This window comes from Topomyia yanbarensis, chromosome 3, assembly GCF_030247195.1.
Source record: "Topomyia yanbarensis strain Yona2022 chromosome 3, ASM3024719v1, whole genome shotgun sequence".
Taxonomy (NCBI): Eukaryota; Metazoa; Arthropoda; class Insecta; order Diptera; family Culicidae; genus Topomyia; species Topomyia yanbarensis.
In genome coordinates this window covers 390,771,184-390,784,472 of record NC_080672.1, presented here as the reverse complement: position 1 = coordinate 390,784,472, position 13,289 = coordinate 390,771,184, and the positions used below count along the sequence as shown (strand labels likewise).

General features: G+C 33.9%; 1 protein-coding gene and 1 non-coding gene across 2 annotated transcripts in view; one reads left to right on the top strand and one right to left on the bottom strand.

Annotated features, from left to right (window-relative positions):
- The window catches only part of LOC131692824 (calcium uniporter protein, mitochondrial), a 447,576-nt gene that overhangs the window by 371,581 nt on the left and 62,706 nt on the right, over positions 1 to 13,289 (bottom strand). The window lies entirely within an intron of this gene.
- On the top strand, positions 11,177 to 11,248 carry Trnah-gug (transfer RNA histidin (anticodon GUG)). The gene has a single exon. It is a non-coding gene; the product is annotated as a tRNA-His (tRNA).

Below are 13,289 nucleotides of genomic sequence, written 5' to 3'. Positions count from 1 at the left end.
TTAGAAATCACGCAACGTATGTGGTAGCACTCAAAGCAGTTAGCCAATTGTGGAAACCAGTATTGTACACTTACATTACTCGCAACGATTTCAAACAATGTGGAAAGAGCATGTGTATGAGATATCTTAAATCAGTTAATCGAGAGTTTAAACTAGTTTGTTTCAAATTTCGGAAAAAACAATAAATCAAACACATTTTTTGCAATCGCAATACAACTTGACAAATTTCCCAGCAATTAAAATCTGTAAAATATTTTACACAATTTAACTTTTAACATTTTTCAACCAATAAACGCAAGAACCATTAATCAAAAGCGCCAACAAGTTTAATTTATCACCTCGCCACCATAGGGAACGGACCGCTGAAAATACCTACTTCCATCACAAAACAATTCCCTTCCTGTATGCTACGGAATTTAACGTATCTTCTCTCACCGGAAGCAGCAACGCCAAGTTGCGTTTTCACGCCGAAAGAAAATTTTTCTACTCTCAATCCCGCTAGGACCCAACTCTTAAGTTGCGATGGGAAAATCCTTGACACTAGTCGCTAACGAATCGGATTTATCACCGCCTTGCTGTTGTTGTGTTCTTTTGGAAATTATCTGAAGGAAATTGGTTTCCTGTCAGGTTTGTTCGGTTTAGTCATATTTCTAGGGCGCAAATGAGATTTTCAGTACAGTTGATCACAAATCTGTTCGCCATCGTCATGTGACACGAGTCACAACGCAGTGTTCCATTTCCCTTGGCGAGGGATTTTATTCGAATGATGGAGAATTCCAGAAATTATTCTTCATCAAAGAACAGCTTATTTCTCGAACTAGCAGATGTTGTTGGACTGAGCTCACAAAGTCGGATTCGGGAGCAAAATTAGGCTAAAGAACGGTTGTACGATGGGTTAACTTTGAAAGTTTCGTGTGTTCACTGTTGATTAAAATTAAGGTAGCATTGGCTTGATGGGTAATCCTTAAACAGTTTTCTTGATTGCTTCCAAAACGGTGTGGTTTAGCTTGTTTTAGAAGATTACCGGTACTCATCCATCATCCCCTGCTACAGTGGCCGCAGAGGTTGATAGCGAAGAAAAATGTGCCGAATCCAAGAGCTTGTTTGATTCATGTTTTGAAGCAGCTGATGGAGGGTTCAGTTTGGTTTATCTTACCTGTAAATAGAGAAGAAAAATGGCGTAATTTAGTGGATTGTTTTACAATACGCAGATAGACTAGAACGATCAAAAGGAATTTCCTCACAAGCAGTTTGAGTTCGATTATTTATAGGAACGTGATATTCGACTATCTGCAATTAACGAACAGGGCGCTCAAATATGACTTTGATTGAATTTTACACCTTTGTAGAATATGGATTAGAACTCGAATATAACGCTTACATTGCAGATAATTATGAGAAAACCTATACAAGACTACAACAAATGGAAGAGTCTTCGCACACAATGTAACAGTGCTTGACAATTATGTGAAAAAGCTGGAAACAAACATAAAATAATGGTTGTTGCTTTTAAATATTGCTGTGTCGGATCTTGCAAACATTTATCAAAGATGGAAATGTTGCTTAAGCTTACGGAAGTCACTTTTATACATTTTCATCATACACGAAACTCTATATAGATAGCGTTCAATGGTTCAACCGACTGAGAAAGCTTGTACTTAACAAATCACTCCACATCATACGAATAAAGGTTCTATCACTGCGTACTTCGTAAAGAATTATTGTAAACGTCATTTAAAAATACCGAGAGGTTGAGTTCGATACGTTTATAACTTGTCGTAACTTTTCCCGTGTATTTCCAATGAAATTGCAAAAATACGAGTGTCTCAAAATATACATTGATTTATCCAAGCAAATCCAATACACCGCCGTCAACATCATCAGTTAAATCACAAAAGGTTACCTAACCAGTAGCTTCCACGATCACACCAACGAATGATGGAAACCACAAACTGTGCCTTCTACTTCCAAACAATGAACAGCCAAACAGAAACTGCCCTGCTAATGAAATTGAGTTGCGCTGAGAATTAACTCTATAGTTGGAATATGAGAGGGACCTGAAAAGGGAATGCAGCGTTGTTAAGAAGTTATTGATGGCAGGAGCTCCAGCTCCAATGTAGTTTGTACTAACAAAAATATTGACACAAAGTAGTCGTTCTTTTAGCTAAAGCTAAACGTCACATGAATTAATTGATGATTTCGGTGCAGTTTTTGAAATAGTATGAATCCAAACCACAAGCTGGTAAAAAGTATATAAATGTATTAGGGCCGATTTCTTCACCCTCGCCCTAGCGCTTCAGCCAGGTTTAAACGTACTAGTGAACCTGGTTTAAAAGTTAAGCGAAGGTGAAGAAATCGGCCTTTAATGTGTCCAAAAAGTCCAAAAGCATGCAAAAAAATTCAAAATCCTTAAAAATTCCGAAAAGGCTCAAACGTATCCAAAACGTCCATAAGGGATGCAAAGACTAAATGTCCAAAAAATGTCAACAAACCTAAAAGTGTTCGAAAGTATTAGAAGTATCCGAAAGGGCTTAAGAAGTGTTAGGAAGTGATCAAGAGATCAAAAAGTACAAAAGTGTTCAGCGTTCCAAAAACTCAACAGCATACTAAATTTTCGAAATTGTACAAAACGATAAAAAATATCCAAAAAATTCAAAACTAGAAAATATAGGGGTACTCTGGACACATCTGGAAATATCCGAACGGAATTACATATACAATAAAAGAGAGAAGAAAGATGTGAGAATAGAGACGAGATTAGAGATGCGAGAAGAGAACTAAGCGAAGACAAAATTACAAGAGATAATAACGAATAGTAAAAAACAAAAAACGAGAAAAGAGTAAACAAAAAGAGGAACGTATAGGAAACATGAAAAATGAATAAAAAACGACAAAAAGTATAAATGAAATGCGAAAAAAGCGAAAAGTAAAGAGAAAAGTCCCAAGTAGCAATTTCAACTTGTTGAAAGTTTTAAATGTTGCACAATTGCTACACAATATCTTTTATTGTTGGATATATTTGAAAAGAATTTCCACGGGTTTTTAAACAGATTGTGCAACTATGTAACTATAGAGCTGACCAATAGTGTTAAGTATGCAAACATCAATAACAGTTGTGAAACTAATCAGAAACTTTGCTAACTTGCACAAACAGTCTAACAAGTTGCAAATGCCTCTTTCTTTGCCATTCCACCCTAAAACAGAACTGTCCAACTACCCAGTGCTCGACAAATGGCACAGCTATTGTTTTCATTATTTTGCTGCAATTAGGAACATGTTGCACAACATACAAACAAAGTGCGCTTTTTCCATAACATAGTTGTTACCAAGAGAGTTACAAATACTATACAGTAACAAAGCGTGCTACTTGGGGTGTTAATCTAAAAGTGAAGAGAACAAAGCAAAGAGATAAAGAAAAAGTTAATGGAAACAAAAACGACAAAAATGTGAGGATAAAAAGAAAACACAAAAAGAGAAAACAGAAAGTAACAAATCCTATTAAAAATGGAAATAGAGCAAAAAAATTGAAATAATAACAGGAGAAAGCAGAATAAAAAAGAAAAAGAAGTAAAATTAAACAGCAAAAACAAAATGGTAAACAGAAAATAACGACGAAATGAAAAAGAAAGAAAATAAAGAAAAGAAACAAAAGAAAGAAATGAATAACAAAAACGACTATCCAAAATGCAACTGAAAGAATAAAAAGACAAAAAACAATAAACGTAAATATAAAAAAGGGTTAAAAAATCAAATACAAAAAATAAAAGGAAAGAAAAAAATTTAAAAAACAACTTAGAAAAGATAAACAACAAGAATGAGGGTACGAAAAAAACGGGGAAAAGAAAAATAAAAAAGTAAAGAAAACAGAAATCGAAAAAATAAATGCAGAAAAGAAAACTGATAAAAAACGATAAAATAAATAGGCAAAAGCAAGAGCGAAAAAGAAAATAACATAGGAAAAATAAGAAAAACAGCGAAGAAAAATGTAAATAGAGACAAATTAAAGAAAAGAAACTAGGAAAAAAGAAGATGGATAAATGAAAAAAGGAAGAAGAAAAAGAAACAATAAAAATTCAACGAAGAGAAAATAAACAATGTATGAATAAGAAAAGAAAAAAATAAAGAATAAAGACACAAAACAGAAAACGAAAACAAACAAAAGCAAAATATGTAAGAGGTCAATGAAAAAAGGAATGGGAAGAAAGCAAAAAAGAACACTGGGAAAGTACAACATGCAAAACGAAAAATGAAAAGGACAAAAGAAAAAAAAAACAAAAATTGTAAATGCATGTGTAAAAACAAAAAAGTAATAAAAAGAGCAAAAGTAAAACGAAATAAAAAGTCGAAGAGAAAAAAGAACAAAAATGTAGATAAGAAACGAAAAAACAACAACATGGTAGAAAACATGGAATAAAAAAATTAAAGTAAAAATATTAAAAGGGAAGCAAAAAGGACAAAAAGAAAATATAATAAGGAAAAAGCAAAAGCGAAAAGAAAACAAGAATAAGAAAAGAAAAAAAAACTAAATCAAGCAAAAAATAAAGAAATAGGAAAAATAAAAAGAAAAAAGGAAAAAGACAGGGAAGAACAAAGAGATGGAAAAGGAAAAAAAGAAGAAACAGGGCAGCAAAAAATGAAAAAAGAGAGAAGAACAGAAGCAGAGACAAAAGAAAGAAGATAGAAGAGAAAAAGATGAAAGGTAAAAAAAGGAGGAAACAAAAATGTAACAGATGAAAGTAAAATAGAACAAAAAAAAAAGAAAAATAAGAAAAAGTAAAAAAAAACACAAGATGAAAGAAAGAGTAATAGAGGAAGGAACAAAAGAAAACAGAAGAAATAAAGAAGAAAAGAGAAAAAGGCAGAAGGAGAAAACAAGATAGAATGATGAATTAAGAAAATAAATCTTAGCTTAGAGAAAAAATGATGGAAGGGTAGTGAAAAAGGAAAAGAGATGATAAAAAGAAATTGAGCTAAGAGAGTAAAGAGAGAAAAAGGAAAAGAGATGATAAAAAGAAATTGAGCGAAGAGAGTAGAAAATATACGAGCGAAAGAAGAAAAAAGAAAAGAGTAGATAGGAGAGAATAAGGCTACTAGGTTTGCAAGTATCGACGTCTCCATATTAGCTAATTTTTAACCGACCAAGTTTGCAAATTTCTTACTTTACTTTACAAGTACCGAAGTCTCCCAACCTTTAATAATTCAAGGCCTCAAGTCTCCAGCTCTATAAGCTTGCAGTACATACTGGCTGGAAGAGAGCAAAAAGAAAAGAGATAGAAGAGAAAAGAAACAAAAGTAAAACACAAAAGTGAAAATAGAAAAATTAAATGAGAAAAGGGAAGGCATAATGACACAAAAGGAAGATAGCAAAGATAAAATACAAAAAAGAATGGAAAAAGGTTAGTGAGAAAAAGGAAACAAATAAAACAGAAACAGGAGAAAAGATAAAACAAAAACAGGAAAAAAAACAAAAGAAAAAATATAGGGAAAAACGTAATACAAAAATAGAGTACGAAATAACTAGAAAAGCAAATGATGAGATAGAAAAAAAAACAACAAATAGAAAAAAGACATAAAAATTAGAATTAAAAGAAACAGGAAGAATAAGGAAACAAAAAATGAATAAAGCTAAACGAAAAAAAAAGAAAAGCGAAGAGAAGAGAGCAAGAAAACAGGAAAAAATGCAACAAAATATCAAAAAGAAAATACAGTGGTAAGCCTTTTGGTGTATTTCGGGCTGACAAAATGGCGACATATTTTGTTTTCTTTCTTTTTAACAAACCTATTTCGTTCAAATATTCTTTTTCAGTCTCTTTCTAAAGCATGATTTAAAAAAATTGGAATGTTTAGTTTTGCATATACTTTTTCAAATAATATAAAAAAATTCAAGAAAAGATTCACTCCAATCCGCTTCGCTAGAGCCCGTCAAACCTATTTTGATGCGAGACTGAAAAAAATGGGGTAAAACTCGGGGCAAACAAAATCGGGTGCCGATAAAATCATGTCTGCACTAAATAAAAAACTAAATAAAAAACAAAGAAAAGAAATTGAGAAAAGGGAAAAAGTAATAGAGCAAAAGATGAAAAAGGAAAGAGAAAAAAAAGAAAAGGGGCAAAAAAGGAAGACAAAATGGGGAAAAAATAGGACAAAAAAGGAATGATGAAAAAAGAGGGAAACGTGAAACAAACAAAGGAAAGGATGGCAGAAAAAGGAAAAAAAACCAAAAATAGATAAAGAAGGAATAAAGAAAACTGAAACAAAAGAAAACGCAAAACTATAGCATGCGAAACGAACAAGCAAAGAAAAAAATAACAATAGAAAAACATATTTAAAACAAAAAGGAGAAGGAAAGAAAAGAGCAAAACAAAAATGTAGTTAAGAAAAAAAACACGCTAAAGAAAATAAAAAAATAGAAAACAAAAATAACACAGAAAATAAAAATATGAAACAAAAAATCGAAAGTAGAAAGATAAAAAAGTGAGAAGCAAGAGAAGAAAAACAAACAAAAAATTAATAATACGAAGAGAGAACAAAGTAAGAAAAGATAACAGAAGTAACAAAGTAAGAAAAGATAACAGAAAAAGCAACGACGACGAAAAAGGTAAGAATAAGAACAAAAAGGTAGAAAAAAGTAAGATGGAAAAATAAAGAAAATGCAGTAAGGGCCCATTATTATCAGTCCCTTGGTGTATTTTGAATGTGTTTTAGTAAACCTAAGCCGTTAAAATATTCTTTAGTTTTTAGACCTAGCCCCTTTCTGATTATTTAGCTAGCATAAAATTCCCTTAAGAGTGTTTTTCAAGGAAATTTTTAATAAAGATGATAAATTTTTATTATGGTACATATGCTGTTTTAAGATTACAAAAATGTGCTTAAAAAAAATTTACTCGAATTTTAATTGGCTCGTGTGCTAGAGACAATTTAACATATTTTTATGGGAGACTGACTAAATCGGCTCAAAGGTTGACAAACTTTGGGGCAGACAAAATAAGAGGTCGTGTCTTCATTGATAAAAAGTAAAGAATAAAAAAAGAAAAAGAATTGGAAAGAAAAAAAGAACCAATGACGGAAAACGGAAGTAGGAAAAAAAGTAAAAGAAAAATAGAACAAGCAGCAAGAGAAAAAATAAAACAAGAAGAAACGAAAAGAGGAAATACAAAAAGTCAGAAAAAAGAGAAAAAAATGACCAAAGAAAGCAAAAAACAACAGGAGAGAAAAAAACAAAATGAAAGAGAAGGAGTAAAGAAAACGATTAACACAGTGTGGATAATGAAAAATGGAAAAGCAAAAATAAAAAAGAAAATAGAAAAATATTTAACACGGAAAAAGGAAAAAACGAGCGGAAATACAAAAAAATGAGAAAAACAATAGAAAAAATTAAAGTAGGAGAAAAAAGAAACAAATAAAAGAAAAAAAAAGAAACTAAAAGAAAAATGCAAAAAAACAAAAAAGAAAGTGTAAAAATGAAAACTAAGAAAATTGAAACGACTAAAGAAAAGAAAAAATAATGAGACAAACAAGAATGAAACAGAAATAGAAAAGAACAAAAGGAAAAATAAAGAAGAAAAGAAATTAAGAAGAAACACAAAATAAAACAAAAAAAAGAAAAACAAAAAAGGAAATTGATAGATGAAAATTGGAAATAGCATGAATAAAAAAGAAAAAGAGAAATAGAAAATAACGAAAAAAAGAATAAAGCAGAAAAATAAAAATAAAGAAAATAAATAGAAAAGAAAATAAACTAGAAAAAAATAAAGGCAAAAAAATTGAAAATGACAATTGAAAAATAACAGCAAACAGAAAAATTAAAAAGAATAAAAATAATATTAAAGAGAAAAGGGAAATGAAATAGAAAAAAAAAATAGAGCCATAAAAATGGGGGAAAAATCGAAGATAAAATGAAAAAAGTAGTAAACGATAGATAAGGACAAGAAGAAGAAACGAAAATAAGATAGGTTAAAGAAGAGTAGGAAAGAGAATGGAGTAGAGACAAGAAGAAATAGAGAATAGAAAAGAATTGAGGAAAGAAGAGAAAGGAAAATGCGAAAGGAAGAAGAGAGAAAATAAAACAAAGAAGAGAGAAAAGTTAAGAGAGCAGAGTTTTTGGGCTCCCTGGTCTCCCAGTGACTATGTTTACCTCTGCATACTCATAGAAGTCTACAAATCAACAAACCCTCAAGACATCTCCAAGTCTTCAAACCTTTAAATCTCGATGCCTTTGAGTCTCTAAACCTCGACGTCTTAATGTTTCTCATTCTCCAATCCTCCAAGTTTACAAATCTTTAAACCTACAAGCCTCCAAGTATATAGATTTCCAAGTTTACAAATCTCAAAGTTTCCAATACCCTAAATTTCCTATCTTTAAGATCTTCCAATCTCCAGGTCTACAAGTACGCTAACTTGTATGTGTCCAAGTTTTTAGGTCTCTACATCTCCAAGTCTTAAAGTCCCTGAGTTCTCAAGTCTGCTAGCGTCCGACACATCAAATCTCTTAGTATCCAAGTCACCAGTCTCTTTGTTTCTAAGTCCCTTACTCTCCCAGTCTCTTAGGCACAAAGAACGCATAATCTCCAAATCTTTACATTTTTAAATCTTTAAGTTCCCAAGTTTCTTAGTCTTCCAACTATCTAGTCTCAAAATCTCTGTATCTCCAAAGCTCCTAGTTCCTATGTCCCTATGTTCCCAAGTCTCAAAATCTCCAAGTCGTTAAATCTCCAAGTTTTACAGTCTTTGAGTCAACAAGTCTTCGAGTACCCAAGTGTACAAAAGCTTAATTTTTCAAGTCTCTCAGTTTCCAAACCTCCAAGACTCTCAGTCTTCAAATCTCATCCAGTCTTCAAGTTTACAAATCTCCAAGTGTCCAAGTGTCTCAGTTTCTAAACCTCAAGTTCTTCCAGTTTGTTAGTTTATAAGCCACCAAGGTTGAAATTCTCCAACTCTAGTCTAGCAGTCTACAAATCAACAAATTGTTGAATCTTCAAACCTCCAAATCTCGATTCCTCTGAGTTTGCAAACCTCTAAGTGCCAATGCTTCTCACTCTCCGAACCTCCAAGTTTGCTAATCGTTAAGCCTACAAGCCTCCAAGTCTCCTAGCTTGTATGTGTCCATGTTTCTAAGTCTTTAAATCTCCAAGTCTCTCAGTCCCGAAGTCTGCTAATCTTCCAGACATTAAGTCTCATGGTACCCAAGTCACCAGTCTTTAAGTTTCTAAGTCTTTTACTCTCCCATTCGCTTAGTCACAGAATCTCCAAGTCTTAAAATTAAATTTGTTCGAAGTCCCAAGACTTCAAGTCTGTTACATTTCAAGCCAAAGTCTCTGAATCTCTAAATTTCCTGGTACTCATATGTCCAAGTTCACAAATCTCCTCGTCTCAATATCTGTAATTCTTCAAACCCTCTAGTTTTACAGTTTTTGAGTCTACAAGTACATGTTCGAGTTTCCAAATCTACAAATACCTATTTTTCTATGTCTCTCTGTTTCCAAATCTCCAAACCTCTTTCAGTCTTAAAAGTTTACAAATCTTCAAGTGTCCAAGTCTCTGAGTTTCTAAACCTCAAGGTCTTCCAGTCTTCAAGTCTACAAGCCGCTTACCTTTCAAGTGTCCAAGTCTTCACGTCTATAAGTCTGCAAGGCCCTAATTCTTCAAATTTACTGATTACAAAATATGAAAAATTATTATATGAACCGACACTAACTAGTGGCAGAACGAAGCTAGCACCGGCTTGACGCTAGCTTCAAAAATGGAATACACGATTTGTGTTTCTGAGCAAACCCTTAGTCCTGCGTGATGTCCCGCAAGAAAAGGAGTTCATTTTAAGCTGATGAGAACTAATGAAATTCAAACATGTGGTTTAGTTTAACAACCCAATGCAAAATGCACTATGCATCAATTTGGCGCTAGCTTAGTCTTGTCACCAAGTTAGTGTCGGATTCTGATGAGACGAAGTTGCAAATTGCATAACAAATGTGGTTATAGGCTTTGTTACCCTAACGCACAAATGTAGTTTTAAACAATTTTCTCCATAGTGGAGTAAAAAATGTTTTTACCCAATTTTTTCCTCACTAAGCACAAATATAGCACTTGCATTTTTCTCTCACTTATTTAAACATCTGAGAACAATGAATTGAAGAAAATCGAAGTGCTCTAGAATATGTTCGAAAAAATATATATACTCGTGGGATTCCTAGACCTTAAAAAAGGCCAATAAATTCCGGCTTTTTTCATGGGACCTCGTCCAACACTGATCGTATTCCGATTTTCGTGTTTTCGGGTCATTCTATTGTACAATCCCCCAAGAAAGTACAATCATTCGTACATACTGCTTCGTTCCCGATCAGAAAACAATAACAAGATTATAACAGAATGCAATTTTCGTAGTATGCTGTGTTATAAATCTGGTCTTGTTAGTAGTTAAAATAACAGAAAATTATAACAAGTAACAACACGAGATATAGTTTTGAAATGTGTTTCTGATCGGGTTACCAATCAAATTTCGCAACGTTTCTAGAAATGACTTCCAATTACCATGGGAACAACTCCAGCAGCAGCTGTTCTTCTTTCTGCCTGTCTATCTATCTGCCATGTCCGCATGACAGCATATCTCCGGAAGACCAAAAATATAACTCACAAAAAATGGAACGCTTATTCCCAGAAAGCAACTGCACACTGCACGGAATTGTGTTTGATGAAGAAAATGTTTACGTTTCTTTTCTTCGTCTAAGCAATCTTATTCAGTCTTGGCACCACCTGTGGCCAATCCGACGAGTTGCTGTTTTTTTGTGTTTCGTTTTCAGCTTGCAGTTACCGAATTTATAGCCAATAATTCAGACTGAGAGTAGTATCGATGAATGAAATAGCTTCGTAAAGTGTTTAAACGTGCTAACTTATGGTTTGTTTTTTGCGACTTGCAACGTGTAAAAGCAATTGATCATGAACGGCTTCGTCCCGACCAGAAGACGATAACAAAAATTTAAATCTATCGTGGACATACTTTCTGTTATTAGTTTACATCACAATTTATTGCGGAAATTATATTTTGTTAAAATTCTGTTCATTCTTTATGATCGCCCCGTGCGGCTGTTATTTATGTGTACATCTATCGCATATTGACTGTGGAATGCAATATTGTTCAAAAGTGTACCGTTTTTTCAGCGGCACAAAAAAACTTCCCCCGTTAGCCGTGATCGTCTAGTGGTTAGGACCCTACGTTGTGGCCGTAGTAACCCAGGTTCGAATCCTGGTCACGGCAATGTCAGTGGAGCTGACATTGTCACGGAGGGGGATAATTTTTTTTATGAAAATCCCTAGCTTCCCGAATCATAGGAAATTATTCGTTTACAAGGAAGCCCTTTTAATTACTTGACAGTACTCCCTCTGACGGTCGATTGGGAGTTTTTCGTTCGACGAAAAACTCCAACCCAGTGTCAGAGTTATGCATTTGAAACTACATTTGATTACTTCCGCTAGAATTTTCGCGGAATTTTCCACCGAAGCACTCGATCATTCCCCAGTGAAGTAATAGTTTTACAAACGGGAAATCACTTTGTTTGCTTTCAACAAACAGGAAAACTTTTTCCCCTTCAATGCACCTTCATTCGCAATACATAATTGGAAAATCCCCTAGCGCTGCTGCTGCTACCCCGGAGCTGAATGATTCGACGTTCTGTGCCAGTCGAACGCGCGGACGGTGATGCCGCAGGTAACGACGAACGATTCTCGTTCGTTTCACTTGTACGTAGGACAACAGTCAGCGCAAAATAAATACTTCGCGAAAGGAAAGGTGCAACGCTGGAAGGTAAGAAACACCTTTCTGCCGTCGTACCGTGGAGGGTGGAAAATTCTATCGGAAAACTTGGCTGCCTTTTTCGTTCCACTTTGAATCACGCTTGGGTAAATCAGGAATCGGAAAGCCAAAAGTATTGTACCTTGTTTCTGATGCTTGGGAATCGAGCTTTTCAACGAAACCGGTTCGACGGGGGTGGATTCAAAAAGCCATTTCAGCTGTGAGAATATTTCATTTAATTCTTTGTGAAAGAAGGAAGCATCATAATAAAATGTACATAGAAGGGCTGTCATAAAATTGACAAAGCAAATAAAGGAAGTGACAATAGCAGCTGGAGTTGGTGCTGTAATCTGTCTGTAGGGGAAACATTCGAGCAGTGTCAGATTCGGGGAGATTCGTGAAGGAACGGTAATGTAGAAATTGTTAAAAATGAAAGGTAATTTAGGAAGGGATTTCCTTTATCCCATAAACTGTAGCCTGCAATAATTGCAATAGATTGATGCATTAATATGTATATGTCATAGCAATGAATTCACAGTAATAGGTTGAATAAATGTTTACCGCGTTTCCATTAGTTACCGATTGGTAATGTGACAAAAGCTGCAACAGCCATGTTGGTTCAAGCGGGGTCGCGGCAAACGCAAGCTGTTTATGCGTTCAATGTGTTGTTAGAAATCCGTGCGTGGCGACCTTTGGCATAGAATAACTTAGCTATAAATGGCAGACCATTTTCACGAAGTTGCTTACTTCTAACGTTTCAATATAGGGGTTTCGTTTCAAAAAATTTCGGCGGAGATTTTACCCCATTTCTTGTACGTGGCACAAATTAATTAAAGTAGATGTTTGCGCTAACTGATTGGAAATATGCACAACAAATTTATAACTAATTCCGCAGAATGCACAATTACTAAAAATAACGACAATAATGGATTTTGTCAAAGCAGTAATTATCTGCGCCGTGATTGGTCTGCACAATTCTACCAAGCAGCGAGCATTGCTAGGACAGCCCCTTTGTCATCCAATGAATTACGACACACGTATAACAAATGGAACATAAGGAATATTCGTCAGTTTGCTTTCAGGAATCGTAATAGCTGCTACGTTTCATGTCAGCTCAAACTCTTTGGTGGTAATATATTTTCTTCACGGCATTGTTGTTAGTTAGGTTTATTTCATTTTGTTGTAAACAATTCTTTGAAAATGTACAAAATAGTTATTTTACGGATTGGAAAAAAATCACAAATAATCTGTGTCTTACCAGAAGTTCATTACTGGTTAATTAATTAAAATCGGTCGATTAGATCGCCCGTAGTATTTTTTTTAAATAAAGGGGCTAAAAACTTCAAATGTCGATATTACGGTCAAATTTTTTATGAGAGGCCCATTCGGATTTGATTTTGCAATGCCAAATACTACCGAAAAACTTCCATCGAAATTGTAATTTCATCTAGTTTGGGTGGCCCGTTAGAGAAATTTCCATTTTTATACTTCAAGTTTATTTGAGGTT